We start from the raw sequence: 24,225 nt of genomic DNA, 5'->3' as shown, positions 1-24,225 counted from the left end.
CCGGGTTGGTCCCGTAACACCGCCCTCTCCCACGTTGCGCAGTCCCCCGCTGACTCCTTCACCCCACACCCCTAGAACCCCCAATACCCCCCTTCCGGTACTCCGGCATATCTGATAATCCGGCACCCCTGGGTCCTAAAGGTGCAGGATTATCGGAAGTTTACTGTATATACATCCCTACAAAAGAAAATTGGTTGTGATACTCCAAATGGGTATAATCTACTATATATTTTAGAAACTTTGTCTGCTCATCTGTGAGTCTGTTTGTTCAAGAACTCCTCCTAAACAGTAAGAGCTGGGCCCACCAAATTTGGTATGCAGCTGCCTCTTATCATAACTTAAAGCAAGATAAGGGTTTGTTCATGCCAAGACAATGGGATGTGCCTCGAATTCAATTGTTTCTCTTAAAATGGAAATGGAGTGGTTTAGTAGGAGGGAAAGTTTATACTGTAGAATGACCACAGAGGGGCAACAAAGGACAGACAAAAGACCAAGACAGCTATAACCCCATTGGGCCAGCAGGGGGCAGTTACGGTATAATTTTTTTGTCTTAACACAGCATATGGTAGAATGATTTTGGTCTTTCTTCCAGTAAGTGAACAGAGATTCTCTGCTTCTTTTTAGGGATGAATGTAGGGATACAGATTCTTACTTTGTATTTCTTATCCCTTACACAGCAACATACACATCCAAACTATGGGTCTTTGTATTTTCTCACTTTAAAAATCTACTATCCATTTCATAGGTCATGTCCCTGCTGTGTTAAACATCTCTTTTAAAAGACTTTAGATTATTAATTTGACCTTTTAACAAATCAGTTGAAAAGTTTCTGGTATTTAGGAGCTGGTGTTTGTGCAGTTTTCCAACGCCCACCAGTAGGAAAGATGTAATTTGGATCTAGATCTAAAAAATCCTGAATCTTACAGAGTTCTTTATGGGCAAACCAAGTAAGCACAGTCAGCTATAAAAAGAATGGGTTGCCAAGTCAGATGTGAAACAAATATTTGATGCTGTTTTACTGTGGTACACTCTCCTTGTATGAAATAGAGACCCATGTGTGGGTGGGAATTTCATACAAATAAATTACATTAAAAGGATATTATGATTGCAAAGCCAAGCATTCAGCAGTAAGAAAGTACCAGAATTAAGGTTGCCTATACAATCCTAATTGTGCTTCCTTGGTCACAATGCATTATTTTTATGATCACATATTATTTTTTCCCACTGAACTCTTGTCTTATTCAGTTGTGCTCTTGAGATATCCATAACTGGCACATGGTCCCTAAGAGGCCATACTCAGATGCTGCAAATCCCACAGACTTGACTGGAAGACACAGTGCTCAGAAATGTGTAAAAATCAGGACCCTTATTAAGGTATCTAACAATAACTATATTTGCCTAACTTTAGAGATCAAACAATTTTTTTCCCAATAGAAAATTTATCATCCATCCCCTAGAAATGATGCTGGTACCTTGACTGAAATGAGAATGTCCTTAGCATCTAAGAAATTCATTTGTTTGCACATTTAAATTATGATCTAATGTCTTCACGCCTTGTGTACAAGCCCAGGTAAAATGCTTGTCTCATATGAACACTGATTCATTTGTCTAATCCTTTTCCTGTGGACTAAACAAAAGCAATATTTAATACTAGAAGATTTACCCAGGTCCTTAACTCAATTCATTTTTCCTTTTTGGAAAATAAAATTAAAATGTACAGGCTTCATTTAAGTCATTGCTCTGTGGTGGGGCTGGAGATGCGGGGTTCAGTATGCATGCTGCCCTGGGGAGAGAGGACTACCCTAGCCCTCTCTCATCACAGCAGCTTGGGACCAGGTGAGAAGTGCTTCTCCATGGCCAGTGCAGCTACACCAGGTACATTAGGGGGAGAGATACGTGTCCCGCAGCTGGGGCAGGTTCACATTCATTTGCCCCGTGCACTTCCCAGCCAAAGTCAGGAATGCAGCAAACTGTGCACTTCCCCCTCGCTCCATAATGAAGGGGAACAGCCAGCAATGTTCCTGTATGAACCAGGGTCAGGGGCAGCTTTAGCTCCCCTGCTCTCCCTAAAGCGCACCTGGGTGGTGGAAGGCTTGGGGCTGGGGCAGTCCCAAACGGGGCTGAAGAGGGTGTACCCCCAGCCAGCCTTTTTCACCTGCGTGGTGATTCTGTCTTTCTGTATGGTTTTCTGAGAAGCAATCCCAATCAATGCACATCCCATTTTCCTGGCACAATCAAATCTTTAGCTTGCTTTAAGTTATGATATGAGGAAGCTGTATATCAAATTTGGTGGGCCTAAACTCTTACTGTATAAGAGGCATTTCTAGACACAGAGATCCACACACAGACAAACTTTCTCCTAGCAGATTCCTATTTGTCCACTCGGACTTTGTCATATTACGTTCATTTCTGGATGACTGCTCCTTTTAGAATAAATATTGCGATAAGCCTGAGTGATTCATCAGTTACATTGAAATTTTAAGTCATGGACCATGATAATCTAAGAAGCATTGCTATATACTCAGCTGGATTCTTGGTATCTTTTACTAACTACACACAACTCATTAACCTGGCAGATTGCTCTGGTTCACTGAAGCTTGCAATTTATGGAAGCTGATGGACTGTTCCTCTGCCAAGGGTTTGGATATAAGAAATTGTCAACTGATTGTTGGGTTTGTTCTTTTAAAATAATGCTGACTGGATTTGGGGCACCTCCAAAAGATGACTGTGCTGTGAGTATCAAGATTTCATTTTTAGAAGCTCATTGAGACAAGTGCCACTGAAGTGAGGGTCTCTCAAACCACTGGTGTGGCCTGGACTTTCAGTTGCAGTGGGATCTGAAACTCAACTCCTAATTCACTATCACTAACAACACATAAGAAAATACAAACCTGTAGTTGGGATTTTTCTGCGTGTTTGTTCCAGCTCTAACAAAAGAGTTCTCATGAATCGAAGGACTGAGCAGGGTTTCTCCTGCAATTACTCCCACATGTTTGCTGTGATGGGACACCATGGGATGCCAGAAAAGCATCACAAAAAAGAGAGCTTTACGGAGACATCTGAAAAAGAATAATGAGGTAACATTTTGCAGCTGTGCGTGTGGAGCTCCTCCCACCTCAGGGGAGGGAGGGGGAGGGACGGGGAGGGGAGGCAACAGCATAGGAGAAAGCCCAAAGGTACTTGTTTGAAAAGGTAACAAGTATGCAGTGGAGGCTGACACTGGGCCCAGTGCAGGAGGAAGTCAGCATCTTGACAGAGAATGAAAAAAAGAGAGGAGGAGCGTAAAACCATGAAAGGCCTTGAATGTGAAACTTTTATTTAATGTCATAGAGAATGAGGGGGCCAACAGAGTAAGATATGGTCGGAGTGAAAATCCGGGAGCATGATCTTTGGCAGCAGTATTCAGAGTGGACAGGAATTACACATTGTTGTCTTTGTCTAGGCCGAGCACAAGTATGATGCAGTAATCAAGATGTGAGATGCTGACTGCCAGAAGAGAGTTTTAGCAGTGCAGATGGGTAGGGGAAAGGCTTTAGCTTGATACTAGGCAGAAAATAATTAACAAGATTTGGGCATAGCCTGGATGTGAAGACCTACAGAGACATGTGAGTCAAAAAGTATACTGAGGTTATAGATCTGAGAGACAAGCAGACTGATGATGTGTACAGAGATCAAGAATGAGGTAGTATTAAAAAGCTCTATTTTAACCATGTTGAGTCTGAACTGATGGCTACCCATCCAAGAGGGGATATCAGAAAGAAAGTCCATGATTACCATTGAACAGAAAGTGACAGGTCTGGATAAGAGATGAACTGCTACTGGAGCACCAATAAATGCATTGATTCGGTACAGTCCTCAGGCAACTTCATCGAAAATAGCTCCGAAGGTGGCCCACTGGAGATTAAAGCTACCCTATACTGGAGAGATCCTCAGAAGTATGGAGGTGAAAATACCACCTGCTTTCCTCAGACCTGAAGCAGTGATCCCTGTTACAAGAAGGTAGAGTTTGCTCCTCATGTGTCAGTGAAAGTGAACCCATGATGGTGCCTGTTAAGCACAAAGTTAATAGGAATAATACAAATCAAACGAAAGAAGAGCAGATGCAAAGGTTTCTGACAAGCATGCAGAAAGTTCTTAATCAAGAAGGCCATTCAAGAAAAGGCCTAATGACTCTGTCTGTGCCGATGCCAGAACTGATTTTAATGAAACATACATTTTGCAGCAAAGGTGCATCTTCCAAGTAAACAATAATTATAACATCTTCCCAAGCCCATCACCATAACAACTAATAAAGCAAAAATGCATCCTTTGAGTAATCTCCATGAAGATTACAAATTGATGAAAGAAGAATGCAAGTAAAAAGTGAAGTCTCCAAAGGTTCATTACTGATAATTTTTGAAGCACTAGCAAAAAAATCAGGCTACGATAGCTTATTCCAAAAGCAAAGCAAACAAAATAAATGGAGACCTCTGGTGAGTCAACAAAATAAATTAATTAATTTTAAAAAGTAATTAAAATAGTAGGAATAAAAGAGCTGGAAGGAAGTGACAATATAAAATCAGTTCAGTAGTTGGTGGTGAAAATAGGTTTTGTTATTGAGCAAAATTAGCAAACTTATGATGCGGGAATTCGGGTGAAAGCAAGATTAGTTCAGGAATACTGTTTTATGCAGGCAATTTACAGAAGTCAGATCTTTGTGGATTTCAAAAGCCCCCCAAGTTTGAATAGAGAACTATAAACTTTTATATCTGCATTTTTCACAGCATCCTTTAATTGTGATAAATGCTGAATATTTTTAAGAAACTAGAAATAAGAATGATATCATTGGATAATATTAAATACTTCACTTGTATAAGATGAGTAACAACAGCACTCCATTGACTGTACTGTGTTTTAAAGGACACTAATTGAAGTAACTCCCCTGACTGTAGCACATGATTTACATGCTCCGCAAGACTGGAAATTAGTAAGAGATCATCTGTATTCTTTACCACCTACATTTACCCAAGCATGACTTATGCACAAAGGCTACTTCCAACATGCTTATTTAGATTTTTCAGCTTAGGTGAAGTTCATATAACTGGCACAAACCCCAGTAAACAAATGTAATGTGACTTGCAGAATGGAATTTCTCCCTGCCCACCATCTTTGTCCAGGACTCAGCGTATTGTCACAAAAAGTTCCTAGTTGCTGCTATAGCAGGACTCCTAGCTTGTGATTCTGTGCAGCTGACAGAATTCTTCTCCATAGCACCACCATTTCTCTGACCCACCCTTGAACTCTGCACAGATGCTTCTTCAGAGAGACCTGATCCACAGCCAACAGGGAGTTGTGAAGTCCTTTGTGCATGGCCTCCGAACTCCCTGCTATTCCCGCCTCAAATCAATTAGCCTTGCTAAATGGGAGAAGTGGGATTTTGCCCTAAATTAGAGAAGCTCATCCTCAGAGATCAGTGTTACTGATCTCTTAGGATGAGAGTAGTGTTAGAAAATACTATAGTCGGTTTACTAAATGTAAGTGTAATGAACAACTGACAGCTATGACTCAGCTGTCTACATTTCTTCCCTGTCTAAGAAAACAACAGTGTAACACTGTTCACTGGTTCTAGATAGGTTTCTCGCATAGTTTCAGGTAATGATTAACTGTAACTGACTAAAATACCTGCAGGAAAAATGTCGAGACATTTGACAAATAGGTTCAAAAGTATAGGCAGGTTATTCCCATACTTCTTCCACTCAAAAATATTTCTTCAGAAAATTCAAGAGCTATCTATTTTTAAAGTTGTCTCAAGTTTTATAAAGTTACTGTCTCTGTTATATATTTCCATTCATCCAAAAGGATTCTAATCACTAGCTATATGTATATAAGCTGTGTGATCTATACATAATATACATAAATAGAAGTCATAGAAATGCATCCCTCTCTTGGGTAGGACAAAAGAGATGTTTAACAGACAGCGTTGTGGGAAAATGGCATAAGGACAAGAAGTGAAGAAGATTACATTGTGAAAATAAAGGGCAAATTAGCCATGTCGTTATGGCTAACTCTTCTCCTCTCATGAAAAGTACCATGGGATTTTCCCAAGATAGTTCTCTCTCTGACCCACTGTATCATTAATGTTTGTTTAGAATACTAGTGTCAACTCTCCAGAAGATTTATTTACCCTGGCCAGGCATTTTAGTGACTTCTATCTGCAGTACCCATTGTATTGAGCCTACAGGTAAGCCTTTCCTTTCCTTTTTTTTTTTTTTTAATTTTTTTTAAGCAGCAGTGCTCTAGGCAGTTTTGAGCGGCTTGCAACCTACACTTGAGCTAAATGTGCCAATCAGGACTTCAAAGTGTAAAAAATCACTTCTCAGCTAAGATCATGTGTGGTATTTGTTTAAAGTGTCATGTGATCTCAATTGATTGATTGATTTTTATAAAATAAAGCATCCCATGGCCTGTCTTGAAAAAATACAGTATTCCGAGGCTCCGTGTCAGCAAAAGAATTTTTCACAAAATGTCAGTCTTGTACCCAGCACTGAAGAAGCCTGAAAACATAGCTTCACACCATGCTCTGAATGCCAGCCCTTGTGACTACATCTCCCTTTTTTCATTGGTCACAAATAGTGTAGAGCAGGGCTATGCAACATGCGGCCCACAGGCCGTTTGTTTGTGGCCCGCGGTGCAGTTTGGGTTTACGCAGGGCTCAACATGCAGCCTGTGGGTAGGATCCTTTGAACAAGGCTTCCACTGGGAACACGCTCCACAACGGCGAGATGTCTCCCAGGCAGAGTGAGCATTGAAATACGCAAGCGGACGGGCTGGCTGGAGTAAACAAGTACAAAGTGTCAGTGTTTCTAGCCCCCAAGAAGAAGGTGCCAGGAGCACCGGGGCGTTATGGGAAGTGCTGGCTGCTTAGCCTTTTGGGCAGAGCCCGAGAGATGCTGACTGGCTCACACTGGCCACGTTTGGATTTGGTGCTGCGGCCCGATAGCCGTGCCTCTGTCCTGCACTGAGAGATGGACTCCCGTGTGGGGACATCAGCCCTGTTGGGAATCCAGGACAGAGCTCCCAGGCACCTGTCCTTTTTGCCTCTCATGTCTGGCCTGACTCACCCAGCTTCCTGCATGCTACAGGTTGGAGCACTCTGGCTTGGAAATTTTTCTTTTTACATTAAAATCACTCAAGAAACTCACAACCTGAAGCTTCACGCTAAACACCCAAAACCCTAGTATACAATTTTCTTTTTAATCAGAACCATTAAAAATGGCAACAAAGAAGAGCTGCTTGCTGGATGAACACAGGATTTTCAACCCTGTCTGGGAGATGGAATTCGCTTTTGCAGAGATGAATGGAAAACCAACGTGTGTTCTTTGTCAAAAGACTGTCACTGCATTAAAGAAAACAAACCTGCAATGGCACCCTGAGTTCAAAGACTTGTATCCACCTGACAGCAATTTAAGAAAAACTAAGCTACATTCCTTACTGGAAAGTTGCTGTACTTAACAAAATATGTTCCATTCGCTAGTTTGCAAACACAATCTTCACATTGATTGTACTTATACTCCAGTAAATTCCAGTACGGTATTGAGGCAAGGTCAGATCAGTATCTTAGATGCTTATATACAAATGCGAGAAGTATGGGTAATAAGCAGGAAGAACTGGAAGTGCTAATAAATAAGTACAATTATGACATTGTTGGCATCACAGAAACTTGGTGGGATAATACACAATTGGAATGTTTGTATGGAAGGGTACAGCTTGCTCAGGAAGGATAGACAGGGAAAAAAGGGAGGAGGTGTTGCCGTATATATTAAAAATGAACACACTTGGAGTGAGGTGGAGATGGACATAGGAGAAGGAAGTGTTGAGAGTCTCTGGGTTAGGCTAAAAGGGGTTAAAAATAAGGGTGATGTCATGCTAGGAGTCTACTACAGGCCACTTACCCAAGTGGAAGAAGTGGATGAGGCTTTTTTTAAACAACTAACAATATCATCCAAAGCCCAAGATTTCGTGGTGATGGGGGACTTCAACTATCCAGATATATGTTGGGAAAATAACACAGTGGGGCACAGACTATGCAATAAGTTCTTGGAGTGCATTGAAGACAACTTTTTGTTTCAGAAGGTTGAAAAAGCTACCGGGGGGAAGCTGTTCTAGATTTGACCCTAACAAACAGGGAGGAACTGGTTGAGAATTTGAAAGTGGAAGGCAGCTTGGGTGAAAGTGATCATGAAATCATAGAGTTCACAATTCTAAGGAAGGGTAGAAGGGAGAACAGCAAAATAGAGACAATGGATTTCAGAAAAGTGGATTTTGGTAAGCTGAGAGAGCTGATAGTTAAGGTCCCATGGGAATCAAGACTGAGGGGAAAAACAACTGAGGAGAGTTGGCAGTTTTTCAAAGGGACATTGTTAGGGGCCCAAAAGCAAGCTATTCTGCTGTGTCGGAAAGATAGAAAATATGGCAAAAGACCACATTGGCTTAACCACGAGATCTTGCATGATCTAAAAATAAAAAAGGAGCTCTATAAAAAATGGAAAGTAGGACAAATTACAAAGGATGAATATAGGCAAACAATACAGGAATGCAGGGGCAAGATTAGAAAGGCAAAGGCACAAAATGATCTCAAACTAGCTACGGGAATAAAGGGAAACAAGAAGACTTTTTATAAATACATTAGAAGCAAGAGGAAGACTGAGGACAGGGTAGGCCCACTGGTCAGTGAGGAGGGAGAAACAGTAACAGGAAATTTGGAAATGGCAGAGATGCTTAATGACTTCTTTGTTTCGGTCTTCACCGAGAAGTCTGAAGGAATGACTAACATAGTGAATGCTAGTGGGAAGGGGGTAGGTTTAGAAGTTAAAATAAAAAAAGAACAAGTTAAAAATCACCTAGAAAAGTTAGATGCCTGTAAGTCACCAGGGCCTGATGAAATACATCCTAGAATACTCAAGGAGCTGATAGAGGAGGTATCTGAGCCTCTAGCTATCATCTTTGGAAAATCATGGGAGACAGGAGAGATTCCAGAAGACTGGAAAAGGGCAAATATAGTGCCCATTTATAAAAAGGGAAATAAGAACAACCCAGGAAACTACAGACCAGTTAGTTTAACTTCTGTGCCAGGAAAGATAATAGAGCAAGTAATTAAGGAAATCATCTGTAAACACTTGGAAGGTGGCAAGGTGGTAGGGAACAGCCAGCATGGATTTGTAAAGAATAAATCATGTCAAACCAATCTGATAGCTTTCTTTGATAGGATAACGAGTATTGTGGATAAGGGAGAAGCTGTGGATGTGGTATACCTAGACTTTAGTAAGGCATTTGATACGGTCTCGCATGATATTCTTATCAATAAACTAGGCAAATACAACTTAGATGGGGCTACTATAAGGTGGGCGCATAACTGGCTGGATAACCGTACTCAGAGAGTAGTTATTAATGGTTCACAATCCTGCTGGAACGGTATAACTATTGGGGTTCCACAGGAGTCTGTTTTGGGACCGGCTCTGTTCAAAATCTTCATCAACGATTTAGATATTGGCATAGAAAGTACGCTTATAAAGTTTGCAGATGATACCGAGCTGGGAGGGGTTGCGACTACTCTGTAGGATAGGGTCATAATTCAAAATGATCTGGACAAATTGGGGAAATGGTCTGAGGTAAGCAGGATGAAGTTTAATAAAGACAAATGCAAAGTGCTCCACTTAGGAAAGAACAATCAGTTTCACACATACAGAATGGGAAACGACTGTCTAGGAAGGAGTACGACAGAAAGGGATCTAGGGGTTATAGTGGACCACAAGCTGAATATGAGTCAGCAGTGTGATGCTGTTGCAAAAAAAGCAAACATGATTCTGGGATGCATTAACAGGTGTGGTGTGAGCAGTCATTCTTCCGCTGTACTCTGCGCTGGTTTTGTGTCCAGTTCTGGGCATCGCATTTCAAGAAATACATGGAGAAATTGGAGAGGGTCCAGAGAAGAGCAACAAGAATGATTAAAGGTCTAGAGAACATGACCTATGAAGGAAAGCTGAAATAATAGGGTTTGTTTAGTTTAGAAAAGAGAAGACTGAGGGGAGACATGATAGCAGTTTTCAGGTATCTAAAAGAGTGTCATAAGGAGGAGGGAGAAAACTTGTTCATCTTAGCCTCTGAAGACAGAACAAGAAGCAATGGGCTTAAACTGCAGCAAGGGAGGTTTAGGTTGGACATTAGGAAAAATTTCCTAACTGTCAGGGTAGTCAAACACTGGAATAAACTGCCCAGGGATGTTGTTGAATCTCTATCTCTGGAGATATTTAAGAGTAGGTTAGATACATGTCTATCAGGGATGGTCTAGACAGTATTTGGTCCTGCTGTGAGGGCAGGGGACTGGACTCGATGACCCTCGCGGTCCCTTCCAGTCCTAGTGTTCTATGATTCTATGATAGTTTTTGTTTGATTTGTTAAAATTGTGAAGCCAAAACAAAATAGTGTCAATATAATGGTCTCTGTTGATATGTGTTTTAGTAGTTAAATACCTGGACTGTCATTGCTCATTAAAAGTGCTGTCATATGGTGGAAATCGGGTAAATATTGCATTTTATTAATATCAGCAGAACTGACTTAAATGGGGCCTGCATCTTGTGTAATCTTGCCTTAATCTTTGTATTCATGCCTGTCAGTGTGAAAGAAACTATTTGCATATATTTGCATATATATTTGCATGTATATGCAACCACACTTAAGTTGTAGCCCTTGGCATGTGCTGTGAGTATCAGTGTGGCTCCCAGGGCTTCCAAAGTTGAGTAGCTGTGGTGTAGAGTCTTCACTTTCCCAGTGTCTGCCTGAGAAAAGGACCTGGATAGAAGTGAGCTGCTGAAGCCTATTTCCAGACAAGATGGGGGAGATGCTAGTTAGCTGGAGAGAAGGATCTTGTCTAAGGCAGGGTAGTTTCTGTCCTTGTAGCTGAGATTTGTCCACCCTTTGTTCTTAATTTGTTGAAAATGTTGTTCATAGAATCCCCCCGAGGAGTGCTCAGCACAGCAGGGATCCAAAAGGATGTAAAGACACTTTTAAGCCTTCTTTATACTTCCCTCAAACTGAAGCCATTCAGGCACCAGATTGTTCTTCAGTGCATGTCTGAGAGCTGCTTTAATTTGTTCAGGTTGCAAAGCAAAGTGCCATTCCAGTAGCTATGGATTATCAATGATTGCCAGGGCACAGGAGTAGGGATGAGGTGAAGAAGTAGAAGAGTGTACAATAGCTGATGCCACATGGAATTTCCCTGACTAGAATTGCCTGCATTAGGGCAGTTGTACATCACCAGAGCAGCACAAAGCAGCACTAATATGCGAGACGGTAGAGAGAAGCCTGCAGAAACACATCACATCAGCCTGCTCAACCTGAATTTGCTCAAGCTTGTCCACAAGTAGCTGGAAAATTCTACATAAAATCTGATTATTTCCAAGCAAAGGAATTTAGGATTTCAAAAAATTCCAATGGGCAGAACTTCTGAGACACAGACAGGGTGGTGCAGAGAATCTTCTTTTATCTTCATGACAGCTGCAGCATAGGAGTTTAAAAATTCCCTATGCTGTTATCAGACCAGCCCTAATAGGGGAATGGATTTATGGCCACATAGTCTCTCTCTCTAGTATAATCTTAAAATAGGTAAATGAGGCCCGCTATCATGTATTTGTTAATGTTTAGTCACTGTGTATAAATCTACATGGCATTATTCTCAGTTTGTACAACTTTCCTCCATAGGCAGGCCGAGATCTACAATGCTGTGTAAACAACAAAACACCTTAAACATTTACACATTCATCGTTTGGATGTAAATTGAAGAATTATGTCACATGCACATAAACGTTAAACCTTATTTTCTATGAAGTCTTGCCTTTAGGGAGATTGCTAGAGGAGGGAGAAGATTGGCTTTACTTTTTCAAAAGCAATACACCAACTGTAAAAGGCACAAAATTACAGCATCCAACAGATTATAACAAGATTACAGTAAATCAGACTTTCAACTACAGCTGGGCAAATTCTTCAGAAAGCTTGCTATGAATAACTGTTTGAATTTTTAGATCTTTTTTCCATTGTATTCAAAACCCTTTTTTGTTCACTGTTCATAAAAATTCTGGCAAACAAGATTGCCAGAAAAGTTTAAAAACCAATAAGTGTTCAATGATTCCTAGAGAATATTCATGAGAAGCAGTTTGTGTATGTTTGCACTAGAAACCTAACTCCTAAGAATTATGTTCGTCTAATCAGAAAACAGAATGAAACCCTATGAACGGGGTGTCCATGCAAAACTAAACCAACGCTGTTCATACTTCAAATACTTGCAATGAACTACAGACCGAGAACAATTCATGGAAGTTATTCAATGAAATATTCTGAACAAACTGTACCCACTTAAGAAGTTCTGCCCAGCACTATTTTCTACATACCCGACATGGCTGAATGCATTGACTTATCATTATTATCAGCAGTAAGACATACTCACCAATTTCAAACAAAAAAGGAACACTGGTAACTTAAACATTACAAACTGCTTTTAAAAATCCCACATTTCTTTACTTTTGTTAGTACAGATTGATCCTCTAAAATCCAGGACCATGGATATTGCTGGACCGGAGTCCTGATGGCTGGGAGCAAGGGCCAGCCAGGGTCAGGAGCACAGCCCTGGCCAGGCTGGCAGCAGCAGAGCCAGCAGCTTGGTGTGCAGCCCAGGCTGCGGTCACTTGTTGGGAGCACAGCCTGGGTCAGGGCCAGCAATAGTAGGGCCGGCACAGTGGGACACAGTGCCCAGTGCCCAGGAACAGGGTCAAAGCAGGTCTGACAGCCAGGAGGGGAGACTTGACCTCCCCTGGTCTGGCAAACGCCTTGGTTCAGGACCACGCAAGTTCCCAGGGGGCCTGACCAGGGGGCTCCAACCTGCAACAACTTTTGAAATGATTAAAAGTGGCAATTTTTAAAATAAAATTTGTGTCTTTGTTTTCTTTGTCTAACTCATCCATGGCAGTGGCGGCCCATCCATAGGCGTGAAGTAGGCAGTCGCCTAGGGTGCCAAATAAAACGGCCATTGAGAGGTTTGGAGGCAGGTGTGCCGATCACGTGTTTTGCCTAGGGTGCCAGTTGCTGGCCGGTCATCTAGGGCCACTCCTGATCCAGGGCAATTCAAATCAATTAAACCCCATTCATTTTTGTTTATAGTCAGTTTCAGATTCTTAGAGCTGCAGTATTTGAGTTTCAAATGCTGCAAGGAAATGTTTGTGCATTAAAAAAAACCATTTTTTACTGGAATGTAAGTACTAAGGCAACACTGGTCTGATGTTTTATAAAATGTTTTAAATTTCTAGATTAAACATAAATTGACATTGTCTCTTTTAATTCGTTTTCTGCCATTTTTATAAGAGTGTACTGTGTAACAATAATGGCAAAAAGAGTAAAATACAGTCTTAATTCACTCAAGGCAGTAAAACGGTTTTCTTTAGTTTTATATATCTCACTGAGCACATCGTAAAAATAATGGAAGTAGTATTCCATTTATTCCAGTATAGAGAGGTAAGGATTATATAGAATGTGTTTTGAAAACCCATATTAACACCTATAGTCTGAGAAATATTCAGCTGAAAGCTAAATTAATTTTATGTAAGGTGCTTAAATATATAGTTTGGGTGAACATTACAGAGAGGTAAAGTAGTACCTCTGCACTGGCTATAAACTCTCAAATATATTTAAAAGTCTCTCTATGGCTATGTCTACACTACAGAGTTTTTCCGAAAACACTTCAGTTACATCCACACTGCAATCACATTCTTTCGAGAAAAAAAAATGAAAAGAACAAAGGAGTTTTTCTGACATTGGTAAACCTCTTTCTACGAGGATGAAGCCTTTTTCCCAAAGAGCTCTTTTGGAAAAAGGTGGTGTAGATGGGGAACAGGGAGTTCTTTCGAAAGAAGGGGAAAGAGGAAAAAGCACAGGTGCCCTGGTGGCCATTCCATCCATAGTAATCACAGCTTAAATGCGAGATAGCGTCCATGCAGTGTGGATGATATTTTTTGAAAAAGCAGAGCGTTTTTTTGATGCACTTTGGCAGTGTGGACACTCTCTTTTGGAAGAAGTTTTTTCAGAAGATCTCTTCCAGAAAAGTTTCTATGAGTGGAGAACATTGTTTTTTGAGCACAGTCAGTACAGTCCCCAGAACACGGCAGTACTTTGTGGGAACAGTTTTTGAAAACCCAAGTGTGAGACTATTCCCTGAAATAACAAGGTCTGTTAAAGGGTTTGAACTTCTCGTTACTAGAAATGAACCCAACATAGTTAAGGTTCAAAATGACACAGGGACCTCACCATTCTAGCATGTTTTGCTCGTTGCTTGAACTAATTCTGATAAGCCATTCAGTATGGATGCAGTCACCAATTTCACTGACTCTCCCTAAGCTAGGCACTGGCAAGCTATATTTCAAGAAAGTATCAGCCTGGCATATATGTATTTTCAGCAAGAGGTCTATAGTTCTAATAGGGTATGTCTACACTACCCTCCTAGTTCGAACTAGGAGGGTAATATAGGCATACCGCACTTGCGAATGGAGCCCGGGATTTGAATTTCCCGGGCTTCATTTGCATAAGCGGGGAGCCGCCATTTTTAAAACCCCGCTGGTTCGAACCCCGTGCAGCGCGGCTAAACGGGGCATGAACTAGGTAGTTCGAACTAGGCTTCCTATTCCGAACTACCGTTACTCCTCATTTCACGATATGCCTACATTACCACGATATGCCTACAGTTCGAACTAGGAGGGTAGTGTAGACATACCCATAGGAACTATGACAACAGTCCTCTGAAGGAATCCCTGGATCTGATACAAGCAGAGGGCTGGGAAAGCGAGGATCCCCCTTTCCATGCCTCACATCACATCACTTTCCTTGGCTGGGGATGGCAGGACAAGGCTTGCTGGGGGAGTTTCTGGCAGCTTCTGGGGGGTTAAAAATAATAGGGCCTATCCCCCCAATTGAACTAATCCTCTCTCTCTCCCCCCATAAGTCCCCGACCCTCAATACGCTCCAGACACAGCCACTAGTCCCTGTCCTCTCATCCCTCTCCCCCTTAGTTCTGCTGTCCTCTGCCCTGGGATGGAGGGAGTTCTCCTGGGAGTGCCTTACCTCTCCCTAGGGCAGGAAGAGAGTTCCTCATCTCTGGCAGGAGTTGGTGAGGCAGGAGGGAAGGAGGGTAGTAGCTCTGGAACCAGAGAGACGGGGATGCAGAACTCAGCTGTGAAGCAAAGAGGGAGGTTTTTCAGGAGTGCTCCTGGTCTTTTAAGAGTGTGGACATAGGCAGGAAGCAACCCCACAGCACTTGAATCTGTGAGCTATTGAAAGGTAGCAAGGCAGAGGGATTTCCCCATGGACTCTAAGAGGAGCCAAAATAGCACTAAGCTCTAAGTTCTACACAGTAAAGTGACATCTCTACAACTGAGGAGAACTTTTACAATGTAATCAAGAAAGTGAAACCCAAATTCCGGCCAGAATCATGCAGCTGCCTGGCTCCCTGGCAAGCCAGGCCACCTTTGAACAGTGTTGGATTGGCTTTTCAGTCGGGGAGAGAAGCCTGGTCGCTTGGCAGTATTCCTCCAGAAGAGTCCAGGAGAATTTTGACAGGCTTGATTATTTTGCTTTGACTGTGAAAGTTTCTCCAAATCTGAAAATCTAAAAATCAGAAAACAAACCTCCAAGAGGGCTCACCCATGCAAAGCAAATTCAGCACAAAGGGTCTCTCTCTTTCTCTCTCTCTCTCAAACAACTGAAGCCACTAAGTCCTGACTTCTGGCCGAGGAACATATACATTGAAAAAAAAATGAAAAACTACTCTTAGTGAACGGTTTACTCTTCATTTCAGCATTTGGGCTCGCTCTTTCTCTGCACATCTGATTTAGAGCTAGGTTAGGTCTCTACTTGAGTTCAGGGGAGACTGAAGTATGAATCATAACTTACTGAGTCACAATTGTTCAACACCCTCCATTTCACTTTGTTCAGGGCTGGGGAGGAAATGACTTCCCTCTGTGTAACTGGCTAGTTGTAGTGACTAAGGAACCAGGGATGTGGTGCCAACACTCCTCCCATTTGCTCCCAGGCCATTGCTCTCAGGGGGCACTGGGCAAGCAGCTTAATGTGCCTGCAATCCCAGTCCTAGCAGTGGGGCATTACTGCTGCAGCTGCTTACACCCTTGTATAGCCAGAGCTGACAAGCTAGCCCTGAGTGCTTACAGCTGTTTCTTTGTGCTGTATCTGGAACATTTTCTGTTGCAGTGATACCCAGCTTCAACTGTGCTAATGAACAAAGGGAGCAAGAGGCAGCAAGGAACATTAACAGAAGATGAGTCCAGACTAGTTTCATTTATTTAGTAAAGTGCTCCATCCAGTGACATAATTAAACACCACGAGGTTTCCATACCAAAAAGAAAGAAAGAAAAGGAAAGAAAAATCTCACCTGGCTGTGTATTATGAGTCTCCCTATTATATAAAATTGCCAGAGGCATTACTTCTTCCAGCAGGCATTGCAAAGCTATTGCCAGCTGTATCTCTGTACAGCCAGAAAGGATGCCATAGCTGACAAGCACATGACACTGGCACCTACATCAATACCGTTTCTGTGGGTAGTTGTTTTATCTATACCTGACCCATGTTCTCTTTAAGATTTTCCATCCATGAGTGGAGTGAGTTTTGTCTTGTGCGCCAACAGTGAGGCCACGTGCACTTTTTTGGATGTGTGCACTGCCCCCCAAGAGACTCTTCCAGGTAGCACCTCCCTGCAGCAATATTGGAAGAAGGTGATCCCTTCCCATCCCCCACTCTCACACCTATGGGAGTGTTGTTTTCCTGCTACCCTTCCCCCTGTACCGAGCACAGGCTGGGAGCCAAAATGTTCATGCCAGCTCCTACCACCTGGGTACAGCACACCTGTCCCTCAGTTTCTCCTGAGTACCATGATCCGGACTCGTGCTAGTGCTTAGGTCTGAAAGGGCATGGGTCCCTGGGAATTATTTAGGGTTAGGAGGTAGGGACAGAAATATTTTGGCTGAATGGCAGGGAAACACCCCTGACCCTGGAATGGCCTCTTGCAGGTGGAAGGCCATTACTCCTTGGGAAATCCAGATCACACAGCAAAGGAGGAAACACAAGAGGGAAGATCCTGCCCTGACTCAGGGGAGATAACTGGAGCCTCGAAGGGCTGTTACAGCTGGTGGAAGGAGCTTGGAAATACTAGGCAGGTGCCAGCATTAAGCCTAGAGGGCTGTTTCACCCCAGCGAGGGGCTAAACAGAGAGCGGAGGATTATTGGAGGTGAGGGCTGCCAGCCTGGCCTTTTAGCTCTACATTTAGTCCCTGCCAAGGGCCTGCTGGTGGAGGAATCCAAGATTTCCCCAATCCATGGCTGGCAGTGTGCGAGATCTCAGCCAGTCAGACCAGTCATGTCTCTTCATGGTGCACCCCCACCATGCGGTTCCAGCTGGCCCCAGCTGCCAGAGTAACCACCAACCTTCCGCAGCATGGCTTCAGCTCAGGCCTTGGCCACTGCCACCTTCTACGTGGCCTCTGGCTCTGGCCCTGGCTAGAGTTGCCTCTGCCTGCCTTCGGCTCTGGTCCTTGCTGGGGAAGGGCTGAAGCTAGAGCCAGGGCTGCATGGTGGCCACCCTGGAGCAGCTGAGCCGCCACTGTGTGGCTCTGCAGAAGAGGTGGGTGGGAGGCAAATTCTTAGAGGGAACACGGTACCTGACCACTCCATGTTTACAGGTATTCAAAGCTCCAGGAGGTTATTAGAATCAGCTGTAGTCCAGAAGAGCTAGTGAAAGCGCTGAGGTTTTTCAGTGAACCTTGTTAGGGTAGTTGATATGCAGCCTCTGAAGAATCTCTGTTATCGATGCTCTTTGGAACCAGATGTTTCCAGCTGGCAAGAATAGCTTTCTGGTCAGTCATCCAATCCAGAGCACATGCATCTGCATGTCTGCTGTCCTACAGAACATCTCAGCCTTCCTGGGTCTGTAGCTATAATGGTAACATTGTATTAGAAAGGAAGTATCTCTATTAAATGACCAAGCACTGCTGGCTACTGACAGAGCACCCTGCAATAGGTCCCATCTCAGGGATAGTGTTTGCTACTCCACGCACCCAATCACCAGCAAGTAGTCTCTTGGGAATGAGCAGCAGACAAGTAGAAAAACATTTTATGAGGCTTTTCTTGGGAAGTTCTTGGCTGAAAATTTTGTTTTGGAGGCCAAACAAGGAAAGGAAGAACTAGCCTTGTGACCCAAATATGAAGCCAGCCCCCTCCGGCCTATGTACGGGGGGAGGCAGGGTTTCTAAATCCTTCCCATTCTGATTAGGTATTTTACAAGTGTAAGGGTACGTCTACACTGTGGGCTAAAGCTGAATTAACTTCAGCTACATTAATTGCGTAGCTGAAGTCAAAATATCTTAACTCAGCTTTTGGCGCTGTCTACACAATAAGAAGTCAAAGGAAGAGCATTCTTCCTTTGACTTCCCTTACTCCTCATGAAATGAGGGTTACAAAAGTCAGAGTAAAAAGCCCATTATTTCAAAATTATTTCAAAATAACAAGATTGCTATATAGACGTGCTTTCTGTTATTTTGAAATAACCACGCAGTGTAGGCATAGCCTAAATGACTAAGCTGCAAAGTAATGGAGAATCTGGATCACTGAGTCCACTTTCCATGCAAGTCTCCAACAAGGCAGTATTTTAGTACAGTATCTGTCTGTAGACACCACAGTCTTGAAGTCCCCAACAATGACTGTCCAAGGGCATAGCTACAAATTTTCAGCTGTAATAGCTCCCTCTGTTGCATGGCTTTATGGGGGTAGGTATGGGGTTTGTAAGCAGTCCCAAAAATCAGAAATTGTACAGCATATAGAGAGATTTGTGTGCATGGACTTTTCTTCTTGATGGGTAACTCTCCAATATCCAGTTATTTAGACAGGTTTTTCTCTGCCTTCAGGAATCTGTGTGCTCTACTGACCTTTATTCCTGGATAAATCACCCATCTATGGAGCCAACATCCCCTATATTCCAGAGTCTGCTTCGTTTGGAAAGAACCCATAGATGTTTTATCTGGGACTGGGCTCCTAATATGTAACTGCCCCCATCTAATACATCATATCCAAACATGTTAGCTACAGAGCTTGGCTTTTTTCAGAGGGAGACTGTTTATTCAGATGAAGATACTTGAACTATTAGGTATTCTTTTGCATGCAAACTTTTTTTGTTTTAGAATTTTTACACAATCTTTATTTTTGGCCACCACCTTTCCATTGGCGTCAGCTCAATGAGTGAAACAAGATCTTGCTTGTCAGTAAAGCTTCACATTAGCTGTAGAAAGAAAATATTTTGTAAACATTCCATTAGCATATATTTTAGTTTGGCTTCATATATCTAGTGCCTAAGAGGCATCATCTCTGTTTTTGTACCTTTCTCAAAGCTTTTTTGCTACCAGATTTCTGAGTTTTTTTCAGCAGGCAGATAGAATATCTTTTTGTGCTATCTATAAAGGGTGAGCCCAAAGGATGTTTGCAGGACGGACTCTTTTGAAAAGTCCCAGGGTCCATCATCACAAAAAACTTGCATTTTTAGTGTTGCCAGTATTTTAAAATTATGGGCCAAATTCTGTTCTTGCATTGGTGTAACTGATAACAGAATTTGATCCAATAAGAGTATGCACGGGCTGGTAAAAATTCATATGATAGTGTGATGATACTCTGAAGTGACCGTGAAAAAGAGGAGGGCTTGGTCCTAGAAACAGTAGCCTATGGACACAGGTCTTGCCTAAGAGGAGAAATTGCAGGTGTAAATAGCAGAATGGGGTCATTATGATCAATGAAAAATGTGCAGTGTTTGGGCAGAAGAGTTTTGTTTTGATACACAGGTTAGTATTATCATAATTATTTATAATTTGTAGGATCTAAAATTTGCATGTGCTGTTACAAACACATTATGAACAGAGAGTCCATATCCCAAATAACTTGTTATAAAAAAAACCAAAAGGATAAATGGTAGAAAATACAACATATATGGGTTTTGTTATTTTTACATTTCCTTTCATAATAATAGAATGAACTTATATTTTACCTTTCCTCCAAGGAGTTATATGTGTCTTTAAAACGACTTCACAACATCTTAAAGATTAAAAGACTTTTCCAAGGCTATACTGTTTTCCTTTTATCCTGTAATCACTGCTGTTGCTTCACTGTTATGGGGGAGGGGGGAGGCTGGTACGGATTTTTGTTTGTTTGGTTTTGTTCCTCAAATGTTTTGAAATGCAATGAAAACCTTTTTCTAATCACAGTTATCTGAATGTATTAATAGCTGGATGGGACATTACCTTGAATTCCATTACAGAAGCCATAGTTTCTAATGCGATAGTAACATTCAGATGACCAGACCTGTACAATAGTAACTGCATTTCACAATAACGTAAAACGACATTTTGTATGCCTAGGTAGGGCAATCAGCTAGTTATCTAAGGTGTCTGTATACGAATGCAAGATGCCTGGAAAACAAGCAGGAAGAATTAGAAGTCCTGGCGCAGTCAAAGGACTATGATTTGATTGGAATAACAGAGACTCACATGACATGGTGGGATGACTTGCTGTCATGGAAGGGTATAAACTGTTCAGGAAGGACAGGCAGGGGAGAAAAGGAGGAGGAGTTGCACTGTATGTAAGAGAGCAGTATGATTGCTCAGAGCTCCAGTATATGGAGGGAGAAAAGCTGTTTGGGTTAAGTTTAGAGGCAGGAGCAACAGAGGTGATGTTGTGGTTGATGGCTATAGACCACCAGATCAGGTGGATGAGGTAGATGAGGTTTTCTTCAGACAACTAACAGAAGCTTCCAGATCACAGGCCCTGGTTCTCATGGGGGACTTTAATCACCCTGTTGGGTGAGCTTGGCTTAGCAGTGAAATTCTTGGTGAGCTTAAATACAAAAAGGAAGCTTACAAGAAGTAGAAACTTGGATGGATGACTAGGGCGGAGTATAAATATATTGCTTGAGCATGCAGAGGTATAATCAGGAAGGCCAAAGCAAAACTGGAATTGCAGTTAGCAAGTGATGTGAAAGAAAACAAGAAAAGTTTCTGCAAGCATGTTAAAAATAAGAGGGTGCTCAGGGAGGGTGTAGGGCCTCTTGTGGATGAGGGAAGTAAACTAGTGGGCTACGTCTACACTGGCCCCTTTTCCGAAAGGGGCATGCTAATTTTCAACTTCAGAATAGGGAAATCCGCGGGGGATTTAAATATCCCCCGCGGGATTTAAATAAAGATGTCCGCCACTTTTTTCCGGCTTGGGGAAAGTAGGAAACTTTGAAGTAGGAATAAGAGATCCTCCGGAATAGGGCTTTATTCCGGAGGATCGGGCCAGTCTAGACGCTTTTTTCCGGCTTTTCCCCAAGCCGGAAAAAAGTGGCGGACATGTTTATTTAAATCCCGCGGGGGATATTTAAATCCCCCGCGGATTTCCCTATTCTGAAGTTGAAAATTAGCATGCCCCTTTCGGAAAAGGAGCCAGTGTAGACGTAGCCGTGATGTGTGGAAAAGCTGAAGTACTCAATTCTTTTTTTTGCCTCTGTCTTCACAGACAAGGTCAGCTCCCAGACTACTGCACTAGGCAACACAGTATGGGAAGGAGGTGGGTAGCCCTCGGTGGAGAAAAAACAGGTTAAGAACTATTTAGAAAAGTTGGACATACACAGATCCATGGGGTCAGATTTAATGCATCTGAGGATGCTGAGGGAGTTGACAGATGTCAGTGCAGAGCCATTGGCAGTTATCTTTGATAACTCGTGGAGATCAGGGAGGACCTGGATGACTGGAAAAAGACAAATTTAGTGCCCATTTTTAAAAAAGGGAAAAAGGACACTCCAGGGACTTACAGAGGGGTCAGCCTCACCTCAGTTCCCAGAAAAATCATGGAGGGGATCCTCAGGGAATCCATTTTGAAGCACTTGGAAAAGGGGAACGTGATCAGGAACAGTCAACGTGGATTCACCAGGGCAAATCATGCCTAGCCAACCTTGAAATAGTCAGTGAAGCTGGGATTTAAATATCCCGTGCTTCATTAACATGATCTCGCTGGCGTGTTACTCCGATCAACAGCTGTTTTGAAAGTGAAAGTGCGCACCGGGACGTGTTAGTTTGAACCAAACTTCTTGGTTTGAACTAACGTTACTCCTCAAAAAATGATCTCAAAAAATGAGGAGTAACGTTAGTTTGAACCAAGGGGTTTGATTCAAACTAACACGTCTCAGCACGCATTTTCACTTTCAAAACAGCTGTTGATCAGAGTAACGCGCCGGTGAGATCATGCTAATGAAGCGCGGAATATTTAAATCCCCGCTTCATTGACTATTTCAAATGCCTACATTTGCATCCCTAGTTCGAACGAGGGTGCAAGTGTTGACTTACTCACACAATATTCTTGCCAGCAAGTTAATGAAGTATGGATTGGATAAATGGGATGTAAAGTGGACAGAAAGCTGGGTAGATTGTCAGGCTCAATGGATAGTGATAAACTGCTTGATATCTGATTGGTGGTCAGTGTCGAGTGGAGTGCTCCAAGGGTTGATTCTGGGGCCAGTTTTGTTCAACATCTTTATTAATGACCTGGATTAGGGGATGGATTGCACCCTCAGCAAGTTTACAGATGACACCAAGCTGGGGGAGAGGTAGATATGCTGGAGAGTAAGGATAAAGTCCAGAGTGACGTGGACAAATTGAAGGATTGGGTCAGAAGAAATCTGATGGGGTTCAACAAGGACAAGTGCAGAGTCCTGCACGTAGAATGGAAGAATCCCACGCACTGCTACAGGCTGGGGACCAACTGGCTAAATAGCATTTCGGCAGAAAGGACCTAGAGATTATAGTGAATGAGAAGCTGGATATGAGTCAACAGTGTGCCCTTGTAGCCAAGAAGGCTAATGTCATATTAGGGTGCATGAGGATGGGCATTACCAGCAGATCTAGAGAAGTGATTATTCCCCTTTATTAAGCACTGGTGAGTGAACATCTGGGCTGCGTCTAGACTGGCATGATTTTGCACAAATACTTTTAACAGAAAAGTTTTTCCGTTAAAAGCATTTGCACAAGAGAGCGTTTATACTGGCATGTGCCTTTGCGCAAAAGATTTACTTTTGCGCAAAAGCATCCATGCCAGTGTAGATGCTCTCTTGCGCAAGACAGCTCTGATGGCCATTTTAGCCATCGGGCTTTCTTGCGCAAGAAATTAACTTGGCTGTCTACACTGGCCCTCTTGCGCAAGAATACTTGCGCAAGAGAGCTTATCCCTGAGTGGGAGCGTCAGAGTATTTGCGCAAGAACCACTGATTTTGTACAGTACAAAGTCAGTGTTCTTACGCAAATACTCGCAGCCAGTGTAGATAGACGGCAAGATTTTGCGCAAAAGGAAGTGCTTTTGCGCAAAATCTTGCCAGTCTAGATGCACCCCTGGAGTATTGCATCCAGTTCTGGGGTCCCCATTACAGAAAGGATGTGGTCACATTGGAGAGGGTCCAGAGGAGGACAATGAAAATGATTATGGGGCTGGAGCACATGACCTACGAGGAGAGGCTGAGGGATTTGGGTTGTTTAGTTGCAGAAGAGAAGAGTGAAAGGGAATTTGATAGCAGCCTTTAACTAACTGAAGGGAGGTTCCAAAAAGGATGGAGAGAGGCTGTTCTCAGTAGTGACAGATGGTAGAATGGGGAGCAATGATCTCAAGTTGCAGTGGGTGAGGTCTAGGTTGGATATTAGGAAAAACTATTTTACTAGGAGGGTGGTAACACAATAGAGTGCGTTACCTAGGGAGGTGGTAGAATCTCCATCCCTAGAGGTTAAGTCAAGTCCTGGCTTGACAAAGCCCTGGCTGGGATAATTTAGCTGGGGTTGGTCCTGCCTTGGGCAGGGGGTTGGACTCAGTGACCTCTTGAGGTCTCTTCCAGCTGTATAATTGAAAATGGCTTTCCATTATAGTGTTATAATAAGTTATGGCAATTTGTTTTCTTTTCACAGCTGGTTTTAGAAGGTTCATTCCACAACACGAAACCTGAAAAAATGGGATTTATACATCTATCCAGGTATATACACCTAGCTATTTGTATGACCTGCCAGCATATTGAACTTGGTCAGATAATAGTCAAAGGAGTAACAGTATTTAACTGTAACACTTGATAACGATCTCCTGCAAAGA

General features: G+C 42.6%; 1 protein-coding gene across 1 annotated transcript in view; it reads left to right on the top strand.

The window, feature by feature from the left end:
* The window catches only part of ITGB6 (integrin subunit beta 6), a 92,399-nt gene that overhangs the window by 12,617 nt on the left and 55,557 nt on the right, over positions 1-24,225 (top strand). The window contains exon 2 of the mRNA XM_014574716.4: positions 24,048-24,112. The gene's annotated coding sequence lies outside the window, so the exon portion shown is untranslated. The remainder of the gene's footprint in view (positions 1-24,047; positions 24,113-24,225) is intronic.

This window comes from Pelodiscus sinensis, chromosome 7, assembly GCF_052426305.1.
Source record: "Pelodiscus sinensis isolate ZL-2025 chromosome 7, ASM5242630v1, whole genome shotgun sequence".
NCBI lineage: Eukaryota > Metazoa > Chordata > Testudines > Trionychidae > Pelodiscus > Pelodiscus sinensis.
This window is presented reverse-complemented; position numbering and strand designations above follow the sequence as displayed.